Source organism: Fringilla coelebs (assembly GCF_963513975.1).
Source record: "Fringilla coelebs genome assembly, chromosome: 4".
In the NCBI taxonomy this organism is placed as follows: domain Eukaryota; kingdom Metazoa; phylum Chordata; class Aves; order Passeriformes; family Fringillidae; genus Fringilla; species Fringilla coelebs.
The window spans coordinates 59,969,047-59,983,694 of record NC_140032.1 but is presented as its reverse complement, the minus strand read 5'-3'; positions in this window follow the sequence as shown (position 1 = coordinate 59,983,694).

The following is a 14,648-nucleotide window of genomic DNA, read 5'->3' as shown; positions in this document are numbered from 1 at the left end:
AGGAAATTGTTTCTGTTAAAATAGTTAGAGTGGTAGGACATGCGAGGCACATGAAAGGCTTTTTGCTTAAGGTGAACAGAGTCCAGCTGTGGTCTGGGTTGTTATTACTGTTAAGATGAACTGGTCATGCAAGCTTTGGGCTAATGAAAGCGTTTGTCATAATTTATGGATATTAGCTGTGAGCTTGGGCTTTCCTGGATTGCACTCACAATAGGAAGCTTGGCAAGGACACTCTTACAAAAACATGCCCACCTGTTTTATATACCTACACACCTAAAATGCAGTTTAGGTAACACATTTAAAAATCTACTCTGTATAAATATTGGGATATATATTTTGAATGTTTCTTACAAGGTATAGATTACAATGTATTTCTCTGTAGATGGAACAAAAATTGTTGTGGTTGAAGGTTTAAATACATGATCCCTAAGAGAACCTTCCCAGCCAGTTTATTGGCCCTCTTGCTTTCTTCCTGCTTTTTGAGTTGATCATCAGTTACTGAACTGCAGTGGTTTTTTGGGTGCTCTCTTAGGTGCATGTGTTTACAGCAACAGAACTGTGAGCTTTAGCAAAAGTGCTCAAGGCTGCAGTTTGCCTCTTGCTTAGGGCAAAACTGAATTTTAAGGCAAAAAGCCCTGCTAAGTTAAAGGATAATGACAAGGTAATCCAATGATGCTGTAATGAAATGTCTGACAAGCCAAAAGGAGTTCTGTGACTTAATTACAAATAGTCTCCACTGACCTAATTTTTTACAAAATCTGCCTTATTTTGGAGAGAATTTGTCAAGGAAATGTGTAAATTTAGCTGTGTGAGTGGCATGGGCCATGACCAGAGGCATCATGCAGTCATTTCTTAATTGAGAATATATAGATGAATAAGCTGAGGTGTCTTGAACCTGCAGCAGCTTGTACATGTTTACTAAGCAGAAAGTCCTGTGTGTTCTTTGACTATTGGTGGTATATCTTCAGACTTTTCATTTAGCTCTGAAAATATATTCAGAGAGGCTATGTGATCAGTGGCGATAACTAATAGGTGGTTCTGGACTGTGTCCCAGGTTTGTTACAGACATGAGATCCACATTTTTGGGGCAGTTTGGTTTTTACTTCGGAGAAGTATTTTTGTAGGGCAGCAGTGATGACTAATAGCAGAGGGCCAGTGCATGGAAGGTGTGACTTGACTTGCTGCCAGTTAGGCCTCTCTACTGCCTTTGGAAAGCTTTTTGTACATTTATTCCACTGACAGATGGGAAATTTTGCAGCTGTATTGGATTGAATGAGTAGCAATAGCTCAAGAAATCAATGGTTGAACTGGAAGTTTTAGTTTCTGGTGCTGAGCACAGAGCATTGATTCTTATTTTAGGACCTAAGTGCATATTTTTGTTCAGATTTGAGAAAGACCTTTGAGTTTAGAGAAGAGTTGGCTCCTTTCAACCTCTGATAAAACTCTACAGGGTTTGGACAGGTAGGTGGTTTTAAAGGTGGTGATAGAATCCAATTCAAATGTTAATAATTTTTCTGCTGCTGTAACCTGTTATTTCTACCTTAAGCACATTGGGTATAGCCAAGGGTTCCCTTTGTATCCTGTTAAGCTGCTCTGCCTCTAAAACATTAAATGTATGCAGACTGTCATTATGGACAGCTCCTAATTGACATGAAGGAGGCTAATGAAGAAAAACTCAATTGAGAATCTTTGGAAACTTGCTTTAAAGATCTCAGTGTGATTCTGGAAGTTCTCGGCCCAATCCTGAAATTTAAGGTACTTAAAAATGTTCTTGTCCCCCCTATTACTGAATAGATTGATAAAAAGGTTTCTAGTCAAGATTTAGGTCTTCCCTATTTATCTGGTCTAATTCAAAGAAGACTTCAAGTGTCAGATTGGCAAATGTGATGTATTCCTGCTCTTCGTTATTTTTAACTAGTGCTTCTCAAGAATTGGGCAGTTCTGATATTATCAAATTCTTGCTTAAGGAATGGAAATGATTTGAGACAGTACTGAGGTATTTAAGGAAAGGGCCAAAGAAAACCCCAAAGATACACAACTAAGGTGAAAGCTGACTTTGGCTGTGAAGCCTTCTCCAAGGTATCAATACTAATGCTCTGGACGGAGGTTCCTAGTTCTGATTTTTTTTGGATGGTGGACATTAAGTAGCTGTTGGAGAAACAAAAGTATTTATCAGTACTAGCACTAAGGAAGCCTGATTTTACATGTAATTGTGCCTCAGCTTAGACTGCAAGCTCAATTGAAGCTGTGGTACAATACAGTGTTATTACAGAGTGATTTGGGTTGGAAGGGACTTTTAAAGGCCATCCTGTCCAACCCCCCTGCAGTGAGCAGGGACATTTTCAACTAGACCACTCTGCTCAGAACCCTGTCCTACCAGACCTCAAATGTTTCCAGGGATGGGGCCTCTACCACCTCTCTGGGAAACCTGTGTTAGCATTTTGCTACCCTCATTGTAAAAAAATTCATCCTTATCTCTAGTCTAAGTCTACATTTTATCTTAAAACATTATCCCTTGTCCTATATCCTACTAAGAAGTCTGTCCCCAACTCCGCGGTAAGCCTCCTACAAATGCAGAAAGGCCACCACAAAGTCTCCCTGGGCCCACTTCTTGAGCTTGTTCAGGTATCCTGTCCTCCAGATGTGTCAACAGCACCACTCTGCTTGGTGTCATCTGCAAATATGCTGGGGGGGTACTGGATCCCAGTATGTCATGGATGAAGTTAATACCAGTTCCCTCAGTGCATCCCCCTCAGGGACACCACTAGAGCATGATGTAGGCCAGTATGTGCCGCAGAACAGAGCTTGACTCAGCCCTGTGGGAGGATATGCAGGTGGACTGAGAGCTACTAAAAGTCATGGGGATTTTTTATATTCATTTGTGTGATAAGCTGGCTGCTTGAGCCTAGCAGTGAGGGTGAATTCTTTGATTTTTGTCCCAGACATGTTTTTGGGTGCTGCTGTGCCATGTGGAATGTGGCCATGCACTTACCAATCCTGATTTGTTCTCATTAAAAAAGGTTTTTTGTTTCTCTGAAATGAACATCATAAAACCAGCAGACCTGTGACCTCAAGAGTCAAGATACAGACTCCAATGATTGTTCAGTGTCTCCATATTTTTATTAAATTTTTCTGAGGCTCTTTTTGTGCTGCATAAAATCCATACAAATGAAATAGAAGCACAGTCAGTAAACAGTAATGAAAAGGCAAATGCATTTTGCAAAGAAGCCAGTGCATATCAGACATCATCTGGAATAATGATGATTTTTCTTTTTTTGCACAGATCACAAAGGTATTACAGTCTTTTAAAATTATTATTTGGCTTTTAGGCTCTGTAATGGTTTGTGTGACCTTACCCTTTGGCTAATAAGAAAAATTACATTGTTTTTAAATACAAGACAGACACAAGATATGATAATTGTATGGATAAGACTGATATTTCTGTTAAATATCATGGAATGGGAAAGTGCTTGGCTCAGTTTTCCAAATTGTGGCCACCTTTGGGGCAGGGAGGTATGAATTTGTATCTGAGCTTCAGCTCAGCTGCCCTGCAGCTTGGTGAGGAGGCATGATGAGGGAAATCTCCCTAACAGCTTCCTATCTCTCTTGGGCCAGGCATGGTACAAGGCTGGAAACTCAGATGTGGCCAGGTTGCAGTTTGTGCATCTCTGAGGTGAGAAGGGTTTGTCCTGGACCTGGCTCACTAAAATCCAGGATTTCCAGCACCCCCAGGAGCAGTGACTCTTGTGTCATTGTGCTATGGTAGTGCACAGTTCACAGGCTGGACTGTGTGCAGTTTTCTCTTGCACACCAGATGATGTCCTATGTGCACAGCATCTCTTGGAGACCTAATTTGTAGGGGTTTTAATTTCAAAGAGTCTGAGAGCTGAATAGCCTTCAATTTCTGTGAGTTGTTCTGTCACGTGATGTCTTGACGCCATTCAACCAGTGTAACTTGATTCATTTGACTGGAGTCATGTCAGTCCTTAAGGAATCACGGAATGGTCTGCATTGGAAGGGACTTTAGGATGATCTTGTTCCAACCTCCTTGCCATGGGTGGGGACACCTTCCACTAGGTACCTTCTGCTAGACCCTGGAAGACTGTTCCTGGAACACTTTCAGGAATGGGGCAGCCATCCAGGATGAGGAATGGACCTCAAGAGTTATGTTTTTAGCTGTATCTTAAATACATGTCCTGTTTCGGTATTTTGAGCTTTTGATTCCAGAGTTGTCTCACGTAAAAGCAACTTCGCACAGAAGTCCAAGGAAATTTGCTTTGGAACCTTGAGGCCATCACCTAATCCAGACACATTGCAGGAAAGAAATTTCCTTGCCAAGCAGCACCATCTGTCATTTGATGACTGCAAAACAATGGGTTTTGTGGTTTGTTTTTTTTGTTTTTGTAGTTGGTTTGGGGAATGAAGAGGGCTTTTGGAAGATCTGGCACTGAGCTAGGATGGGAGCAGGGACCTTGTGCCTTTTACAGTTATGTCTTCCTTGATGCTCTTGGAGTTTTCAAGTAAAGGGCATTCCCAGCAGAGCACTGCCATCCTCAGTGTGGGGCCCTGTGTCAGTGTCAGGCTAGGCAGGCCAAAGCTTTCTGCCTCTGAAGTGAATTGTTGGCATAAGTCAGAGCTTTATTGGGCAGCAGCAGGTTTTTGTGTGTGCTTTGCTCGTCAGGACTTTCTACCTTTCTATATTTTGTGTCATGCATTTGTTGTAACACAATTTTTATTTTGTTTTTTAATGTTATCTGGGTGCAATTCTATGCCTGGTGTTTAGGAAAGGCACAAGTTTTGTTGCCGAAGGATAATGTCTGTATTTACTTTCAGCTTTGATTGTCTTAAATTGCTTTCTTGTGGGCTCAGTCTTTCTATCTCTATTCCCACACAGTAGCAAGTCACTGTCTCCTGCAATTAGTTACAAAGAAAAACAGTAAGATTGGCCCTGTGTTCTCCTCACTTCATACTGGGATAATGGATTAGTCCAGATGCTTGGTAGAATTGCATAAAGTGAGCGTGATGGAGTGTAAGCCCAGGTGGGGACAGCTCTAGCACAAAAGAACCTTGGTATGGCATACTCTAATTTCTTTCCTCATGCTTCATCTTGTGCAACGGTTCCACTTAATTATTGCACTGTGGAAGTCAGCTGCCCAGGCAGGGATTAATCCTTTCCGACAATTGCAATCAAACTTCCACTTGTGCGCTCAACTCCTAATGCTGGGTTCGTGCTCAGGGAAAGGGATGGAATTCAGAAGCACAAGCTCTTGAGAGCATCAGCCATTTCCTCCTTGTCTCGCTCAATAATAAAGGTGGCACTACTTTTTGGGGAGGGAGAGGAATAATGTTGTTTAGGAGGTTGTCAATTCCCAAGTTAGCCATGTGAAGAAACCAGTGACCAGCTGAAGTCCCAAACACACCTGTTTAGCTGGGCTGGCCTATGGTGAAAGTTAAACATGTCTGAGATTTTGGGGAGGAGTTGGGGGTTAGGGAGAATATTTAGGCTTTTAGGGTTGTGAAGTGCCTGGTAGGTATTAATTAAATGCTGTTTGGTATGTCTAAAATGCTTGTATCTTTCGTCTTCAGGTGCCAAAAGATCTTTGGAAATTGTCCCTGATATCTTGAGAAAGGTGATGCCCAAATATAAATCTTCAGTCCTAAGTAGTTCAGAAGTAACATAGGTTTGGTCTAGCTCTGTGTAACTAGAGATAGCACAGGAATTAAGAATACACAACTGGGAAGAGGTGAAGTTATGGCATTAGAAATAACTTGCTGTTCAGAAAATGTAGTGCTGAAGCCAAAACTGCATCTTTATTTTCTACTCACCTCAGTATCTTTTGGAGCTGTGCAGGGCAGTCTTATGACCATCTCTTCATGCATCAAAGGGGAAAAATCTTTGGTCATATTCAAGCTTGATATGTTCCCTTTGGACTTTTGAATGTGTACTGGTCAGGATTCAGCTGCCCTCCCATTTCTAGCAGGGTTTTTTACTGTGTTTACTAGGAGCTCAAAATAAACCTCGAGGATGGCAGGAATGTTTGTGTGGCATTCCCGTTCCTCCCTTGAAATCATATGCACTCATTCAAGTCCTCAAGAAAGCTGGGCCGTTGATCAGCAAGGCTATCTCAGGACTTCCATTTCCTTTAGACATGCTGATTTCTTGATCCTGAAGTTATTTGAGCGGGATGTTTGTTGCTGTATTTTCAGATGTTCCTGAAGCATGCTGAGAGGTGGCAGTGGTTTGCCAAAAGGGCAAAGTCTTGACTTAAGGGCCAAGACTGAGAGTTAACTTCTATCCAGGGTGGCATCGCTGTCATGTTACTAATGGTGCAGAAGATTAAGGTTAGGTACCTGGGTGTGCTCTCTTGCAAGTACCAACCAGCCTTAGTTGATCACTGCTGTAGATGCTATTTTCAATATCCAAAATTGAGGCACTTTGTGACTTCCTTTAAATCGCTGTTATCATTCAGACCTTGTTTCTCTAATGGGCTCTCCATGAGATGTGGGTGTTACAGTCCTCACTGATGGCTGCACCAGGAACTGGTAACTACAGAGTTGTTGCTACTCTCATTCCAGGCTTTAGGAGCAAATAAGACCATTGGTCCCCTCCTGGTGGAAACACACCAGCTTCTTACAGAGAGTTTGCATTTGATCTGGCTAAGTAAGAGTAAACTTGTATTACAGAAATCCAGTTTCAGAAACCAGCCAAGTCCAGGCTTATTGTCAAAAGATAAAAATTATTACTGTCCAGCTTTACAAGGTTGAAGTGACTTAACAGTTCAGAACCTTCTGGATTAATCTTTGCTTGAAGTAGCTTTATTTGCCCTGCCACATCACCAACTGAAATGAAATTGCAATAAGATGGAATCTGTAAATGGGGCCACTACTGAGGCTTGCATGGTGTTGCATTTTAGCCCCCTCTTCGTAGGTTATCCTTCCTCACAACTAAGTATATTGCTCCTGCCAATTTTTCCTGCTTGTTGCTGTCCTTGGGATTTTCCTTCAGTAAGGCAGACTTCCTCTTCTTGTCTGCTATTTTGTTCTGGCTGTGGAGCATCTTTTCCTGTAGGCTTAAAGAAGAGAGAGATCATTAACAGATAAAGAATCAGGTTACTTGTATATGTCACTGTGGTCCTTTAGGAAGATGGACTCTGTAGGGAACAAAACTGAGCCATTAAGGAGATTGCTGTTTGAATTGGTTGTGGCCCAGAGAAAAAGCAGAAGAAATACATCCCAGGATGCGACAGGAGAAGTGCTGTCTTGAGCATGCCCTTGATAACCCTGAAGGTTTTTTCATGGGCATTTGATGGCAATTCTAGCAGACATCTTTACAACCTTCAGAATTCTCTTATTGCAGTGATTCTCAATGGTGTGCATTTGTGCACGCTCCTGAAGTAAAAGTGGATATTTCACACTATTTTCTTAGCAGAAATGTAAAATAAACTTAAGGATACTGTTTCAAGGAGGCTGTTAGGCTATTGAAAATCATGTTACTTTGCACAATGGTTTGCTTGTGGTTTTCAAAACTGTTTGAAGAGGGTGCTTTTTGTTGCATTGTAGCTGCTTATGAAGTAATGAACAATTTTTTTACCCCACTTTTTTGCTTTAAAGGTTTCAGTTCTAATGCTTTCTGTTCCTGAAGTTGTGCAGTATTTAAGTAGGAAGATTTTTTTTTAAATGGCAAAAATGCTAATGTTTGGATTTAGCTTAGAAATCAATATGCAGAGAGAGTGAGGATCAACAATGTTTGGAGCACTTGAACTCCCAGATTTGTCTTCTCACGTCTCTTGAGAAGGTGTGTCAAGATTTAGAAATAGGAATGGTTTGTCTTCCATACCTTATGCGTAGCATAATCATGTTGCTTTTCAAGGTGCTTCAAAAAAAACCCTTGGCTATAATATGACCAACATAAAAACAACAATATGAGAGGAAAACAAACAAACTCAAAGCTCCCAACCACACACAGCCCAAAATCCTGGAAAATGCTGCGACATCAAGGTTTCCGCACCAGAAAAAAACTAGAGTCACTCTGTTTTTGCAGAAGTTGTGCATTTAATTTTAAATCATTCTGTAGTTGCTGCTCTGTAGTTTACCCAAGTCCTGGCAGCACTGCCAAGTGTGGCAGTAAATATTACATCATAATTTTTAGGTAACCAGTGGAAAGATTAAGCTGTCTGTCCAAGCCGGCTCTGAGGCCAAGGGAAGAGTCCCGCTACACGGGCAGAAAGCCACTATGGGGGCTTTTGGCCAAAAATGTCCTTGAACTGTAGCCAGAGAACTGGGAAGCTCAGTTCCTATGGGTGGCTCCTTGAAAGGAATAATCCTGTCTGTTGTGAACAAATTATGGGAAAATTGGTCAGGATGAAAAGGACTCAGGAAGACCAGACTTTTGTGGGTGCATGAAATTGGATCTCACAGTCTAGCAGGCACTTGCCTGGTGCCTGAATCCTGCAAGGAAGTGGATTCAGTCACTGTCAGCACTCCTAGTGCACCCATGTGACTGGGGTGGCACTGGTAGGAACAAGAGGTTGAACTCAAAGCAGTTCATGCTACAGTAGCCTTGCATCTCCAGAACGCTGTGGACCATTCATTGCATGCAGGAAAATTTTGGCAAACTATTCCTTTGCATTTTGAATTTTCACAGGGAAGAGGAGAAAGCTTCCTGAAATGCTATGGTTTTGGTGTTGGGAAAAGCAAGCTCAGATTAGAGTGGTGACAGGGTGGAGATGTACTACAGCCTTTTGTTGTCAGCCAGAACTCTGTTCTGGAGACCCAGAGCTCTGCGATTTGAGAGGGCGAGAGGTTTAATTGATAGCACTTGAATGAAATCCTTGCCTTGCAATTTCATTATTGATATTATAATTGTATCATTTTTACATGCTTTTTTAGTGCCTTTTCCTCTTGATGTAAGATGATGAAAGGCAGGTAGGCCCTCTGTTTTCTTCATATTTGCACGCCCCATTTTTGTAAATAATGCTGAATCTCCTGGCTGAGAAACACTGGTGGGCTTTCTGCACCTGAAATTGTGGGACAGGAGGCTGCTGAAGATGCTGTTTGGCACAGTTGGTCTCTGCTATGTTTGCATCCTCCTGCAAACGAGCTGTGGGGAGCTGATGTATCACAGCACAGGCAGCTAGGTGCCAGCACCAGCTCATGTTTGGTTTGCCTAACACGTGTCCTCCCCGGCAGTGCCCAGAGCAAGAGCAGCTCAGCTCCGCTGGGCACTATTTGCATACTCTAACGAGTTGGGCCATAATTGGCCTTCATTGATTTTGTTTTCATTGAGCTAAAATAGAGTCAGAGCTTCTTAGGCAAGAAGAGCTGATTGATTTGTGGTAGGATTCAGGACTATTCAGTTGAAGGAATAATTAATTATGTTCTTATTTAGTAATTGTCAGGGTCAAAGTTTACTCTTACCTTTCAAGCAGACACTGCTAAATTTGCTCTCTAGGCTCTGTCTCTGCTTTTAAAAACTAGAAGATGCCAACATGCAGAAGACAGTTCACAGGCAGCACATAGTTTCCTTCTCTGTTCTTTCATTGCCACTTCTTTTCCCCCCTGCACTATCTCCCTGCTTATCCATTTGCATGGCATCCTTTTTTCCGGGTCTTAATTGATCAGCTCCATTCTCTGGAAATTTTCTTCTAAACAATTCCAAGAAAACACCTTTTAAACCAAAAGTTGGAAAACAAAGGAAAAAAGAATTGTTTACTTGAGAAAATTTGAATGGTAACCTTCTGTTAAGATTTTTATTATCTTTTTTTTTGGTTCTAATTAAGCTCTTGCCCCAAAGAAAGGTTTTCTTGGGTTGAAAAAATACACCTGCAAAGCTCAGGAGCTGGGGGTGTTGATTGTGTGCTGTTTAATACTCATAAACGTGAAACACTGGGTATGTGCGTGAGTGATGGTCTTGCTGGAAGTGGAAACTTGTCCTTCCTTGTGCTCTTCTTAGCAAGTATCCATTTAATTAAACATTAGCACTATGTGAGCAGACAGTGCTCTGTGACAGAGGCAAATTTTATGAGCTGTTTCTGCAGAGTTGAAAGCAAGGTTATAACGGCTGCATACAGCAAGGTTAGCATTGGCACACACATAATAAAGATGATATTTGGTACTTTTTCTCCTCTTCTCATCTTGTGCTTGCAGCATAACATGGTGGCAACGTTTGCTAGTGGTTTTTAAGTGGTGGATCTTATTACAAATATAATGTTAGACACTAATGAATTGAGTCCAGGCGGTTTCTGTGCTGCTGCCAGGAATGCAGTGCTCAGTAAATACCTTGCACCAAGCAAGTAAATGACAAAGGAACTGCCTGGGCAAACAACAACCAAATGCAAGGGATCATTCTTTGTAACAAATTAGTTCTTAAACAGAAGGGTCTTCCACCAGCTTCACCGGATGAAAACTCCTGGCTCAATGAGGGCGCTGAAGTGGACACAATCACCAATAATAAGTAGGACACAACCCCTGCGTGGCCTCAAGTCCTTTGCGGTATGTGAGTTTGCAGGGGTGGGAAAACCAGAAGAGAAAATCACTGAAGAAATAATAGGGGGAGAGGCTGATGGCTTTAAGTAAAGGAACAACTCCAGCAGCACCACAACTATTTTTTTCTGAAACGTACATGGGCAGTATTGTTCAGATAGAGAAAGTACCTCTCAGTCTGGAGATGTTCAGAGGTGTGCAGTTTACTCTGGGGATGTTGCCTCTTTGCATGAGAGTTTGTGGAAAAACTAGGGAAACTGCCATGGAAGACCTGCAAAGTTCATTTTCTAATATGCTTTGCAGGAAAGAATTGAATTTTGAAGGAACTTAGCAAAAATGCTATGTAAGAAATCAGCTCTGTTAGGATTTTTTTCCTTTCTTCCCCTTCAATTTCCAAGGAAAAGCGGGTGAAACACTGGTATATGCAGAAAAATCATTTTCCCAATCATCAGTTTCCTACCAAATTAAAAAAAAAAAAAAGAAAGAAAGTTCTGAGGTTTTGGTTTTTGGATTTTTTTTTCCATTTTGGACAAATGGTGGGGTTCATTTTGGGCCTTTTATTTGAATGGGAGATTTCTTATTTAGAAAAGCTGTAGCAGATTTCTTTGGGAAATATTGTTCCTATCCATTTACTTTTCTCAGATGTGAGCAAACTTCTTTAGTCCTACTGCTGAACTGGAGGCAAGCTTCTTTAAAACTGACGTCTGAATGGACTTTGAATGCCATTCTGCTTCTGAAAAGTTTCCCAAACTGTGGCCAAGTCACAGCCAGGTAATAACTGCATGGGATCTGGGGCACTCAGTAGCTGTGTAGGCTCCCCTGGATCCTGCTGGGCTGAGCAGCCACCTCTGGACAGCAGGGAAACCCCTTTTCCAAGCCCTACTCCCTCTGCAGATGTGTGAACTGAAAACCTCTTATTTCCTTGCTTGCTGTCTCACTTTTGTTTCAATCAGCACTTGCCACTCTTGGATTACACATACACACCCCTCACCACTGGGCCAGTCCCAGTGCCCACTTTCCCGTGGCATGACGGGTCCCAGACCCTCCAGCTGCTTTGCGGCCTGTGCAGCAAATTCCATATTGGAAACAGTGCTGGGACTGGGAAACAAGGTTATGTGGGAAGCTGTGGAGTTTGGAGACTGAAAGAAAAGAGGTTCAGGGGGTAACATGAAGCAGGAAAAAACAGCTGTGTGATGGTAAATCAACGTCTGTGCAGACCAGCATGTTGCCTTGAGTTGGACACTCCCATTACATCATCTAATCTGTTCTCTTTTTGGCAGTCACTTTTCTCTAAATAATGCTTTTTATTACTCTGGATAGTTCAATTTTGAGAGCTTAAGGTCATGGGCTCCACCACTTCCATAGAGTTGTTTTTTCTCTTTCCTACTGATCTGTTTTAAGGAGCAGGGAGGCATTGAATTTTTTTTTTTCCCAGGAATAATCTTCCTCTGTAAAGTTGAGGTGCTTTGTCATAAAATACCTTTTTGCTAAAAAAGTGAATGGGCGCACCATAGCCCAAAACAATTAGCACCACTTTGTGTGTGAGTGCTTTCAAATGTGTCTCCTGGGGTTTCTGTGGTTTGTGCTGCCATCCTGCTATTTGTCCTGTGTCAGAGTTCACCCATCATTTCAGACCAAGGAAGGCAGGAGCTATTTTGGGCATGCGCTTTCTAGGCTTTCATTTGCTAGGGGCCTGAAGGCTCCTCCCTCATTCATTTTACTGAGAGGGGCTTTCTCCACTGCATATATATCTCCTGGATTGGATTCTTATGTATTTCTGCCTTGGGACAGAGGTAACACTCAGTGTATACCAAGGCATTTGTAAAGGTTGCCTGGTTTTGTCGAGGCTGTGAAATGAACCTTTATTCCAAGTGCTCAGTGTGACTTTTTCCTTTGCTTTCACTGAAAGCACGGATTAAACATGTGTTTACAGGCCTTTTAAACTTCACGTAGTTAAGGTGCACCAGAGTTTCAATGACTTCTACTAGACTGATTGCCTTGGAAATTGAAGAAATTTCTATGCTGATATGCTCTGGGTAATGAATAGTCGTCTTAGAAGAAGATGAGTACCTTGGGGGTTGTAAGGATTATTGGACTGCCTACCCTGAAGCTCCAGCTATTGCATTGTGAACATAATGAATGATTAATTGGTCTCATACTTTGTACTTAATTGGTAGCAGCACTTTGGATGCACTGGTTGCTGTAGCAACTTAGAGGATACACCTGTTCTGAGTCAAAAATTAAAAAAAAATGTGAAGGGGTATAGGACAAGGAGCAGAAATTGCCACCTCACTGGCCCACATAATTGTTGTGGGCAAAATAAGAATAAGGGGAAGAGCTGAGAAAGAGGACTAGAGCAGGAACCTCCTGGGCTGAGAAGATGTGGAAACTCCTGTCTTGAGAGAAGAGCTTGCTTTGCATCCTTCTCCCTTTCTGGCTAAGATCTAGGGGTTTTTTTGTCTTTCACAAAAAATGTAGAACTGTGTTAAATGCCTGAAGTTTCTCTCTCACATGATAACTCTGCACCAGCCTCTGGAAGGAGGCTGACCCTGGATCCTTCCTGGCTAGCTGCTCCTTTACAAATGAATTTATTGTAGTGAGCTGCAGCTACAGCAACTTGTTCCTACTGTTATTTCCTCTTCCAAGCATTCCTGCTCAGGTGTTCCGTGTCCTTGGTGGATTATTAAACCCTGCACTCCTGTGTTTCAGGGAGTGAACTACAGAAGTAAGTGGCTATTAAAAGCAGCAGTGGGCCACAGGAAATCTGTGTTAGATGTGAAGTTAATTCCTGTTATTCTTGCCTTTGTAAGCAGCAAATCCCTATTTTCCGCCTGTTTGTGTGAGTATGTAAAATAACTTGCCAGGTTTAAAGGGAGCACTGGCAGCTGTGCAGCTCTAATCTTGTGTGCAACAAGGGAAAGTCACAATCACATTTTGTCTAACGGTCTGCCAGAAACCATCACACATTCATTTCACAAAGTGGAAGGAAAAAACTCTGCAATTCCTTACATAAACCAGAGAACAAGCTGTAGAGCTGCATTGTCTTCCTTCCTTCCTGATGGAAAAAGAAGGGATCCTATAGTGACTTGCATCAGAATAAGATGCTGGAGTAGATGTTTTATGGGTTGTTCACCCATCCTCTGTCCTGGTGAAACTTTATCTTCGTGGAGATGGTAATAGTAATTGTTAGAGTTGTTTATCTCATGGAAATTTCTCATTAGTTTTGAAAAAGACTAAACTAAAGTTGGTAAAATTGCACTTGAAAATGAAAACATGGACATTACATTGTGCATAAATGGTTTGATGGGTGGAGCATGAAATTACCAGTACTGGTGCAGCAGTGTTTGTGCCCGGGACACTGACTTGGGCTAAAATCCCTGGACCAAGGAAGTACATCTTTCAGCCAGATTTTGAAAAGGACAGATATCTCATTAGTAATCCAGAGATTAGAAAGTCTGTCAGCAGAAAAATAAGTCAGTTTTCTAATATGCTGTTTCTGCTCCTGCAACTTAGAAATAATTGACAATATAAGAGGGGAAAGAGATGCAAATGAGTATGTTATGGTGTGAACAAATTGAGGTTATGCTAATCTTGGTATGAGGAAACCATGGGTGTTAACAATGATCAAACTACATTGCTCCTTAATAATCACCATAAGTAATATTGATCTCTACAGCACTTCCTACCCAGATGCACAAAAATATTTTATGAATCTTTGAAACTCTGACAAAGAGCAAGACAAGGTGAGAAATTTTCTGTAGCATAGGCAGTGATGGTGGAGGGGTGGAAATGAAATCTGGGGTTATGATTAGAAAAATTTCAGCAAACAAAGCTGAGTTGTCCCCAGAAGAACTAAAATTCTTTTACCTGAACTGGTGCATGAAGCTCCATGTTCAGTGGCAGTGCTATAAAGTGGCTCTGCTCTGGGTTACCTGCAGTTGGAGAACTGTAGCAAAACTTAGTAGCTCTGTATACTGCTTGTGCTGCTAAGGAGTAACTTCCTCTTTATACTAATGCTGATGTGTGAGATGCACTCAGAAGACAGCAAATATTGTATATTTCATAGCAATAATGTGTGAAAAATCTTTTAGGTTTGTTTTCTAATTTGCTTCTACTTCAATTAACTTTTTAAACTGCATGTCTTGTCTCATAAAATGATGAACGCT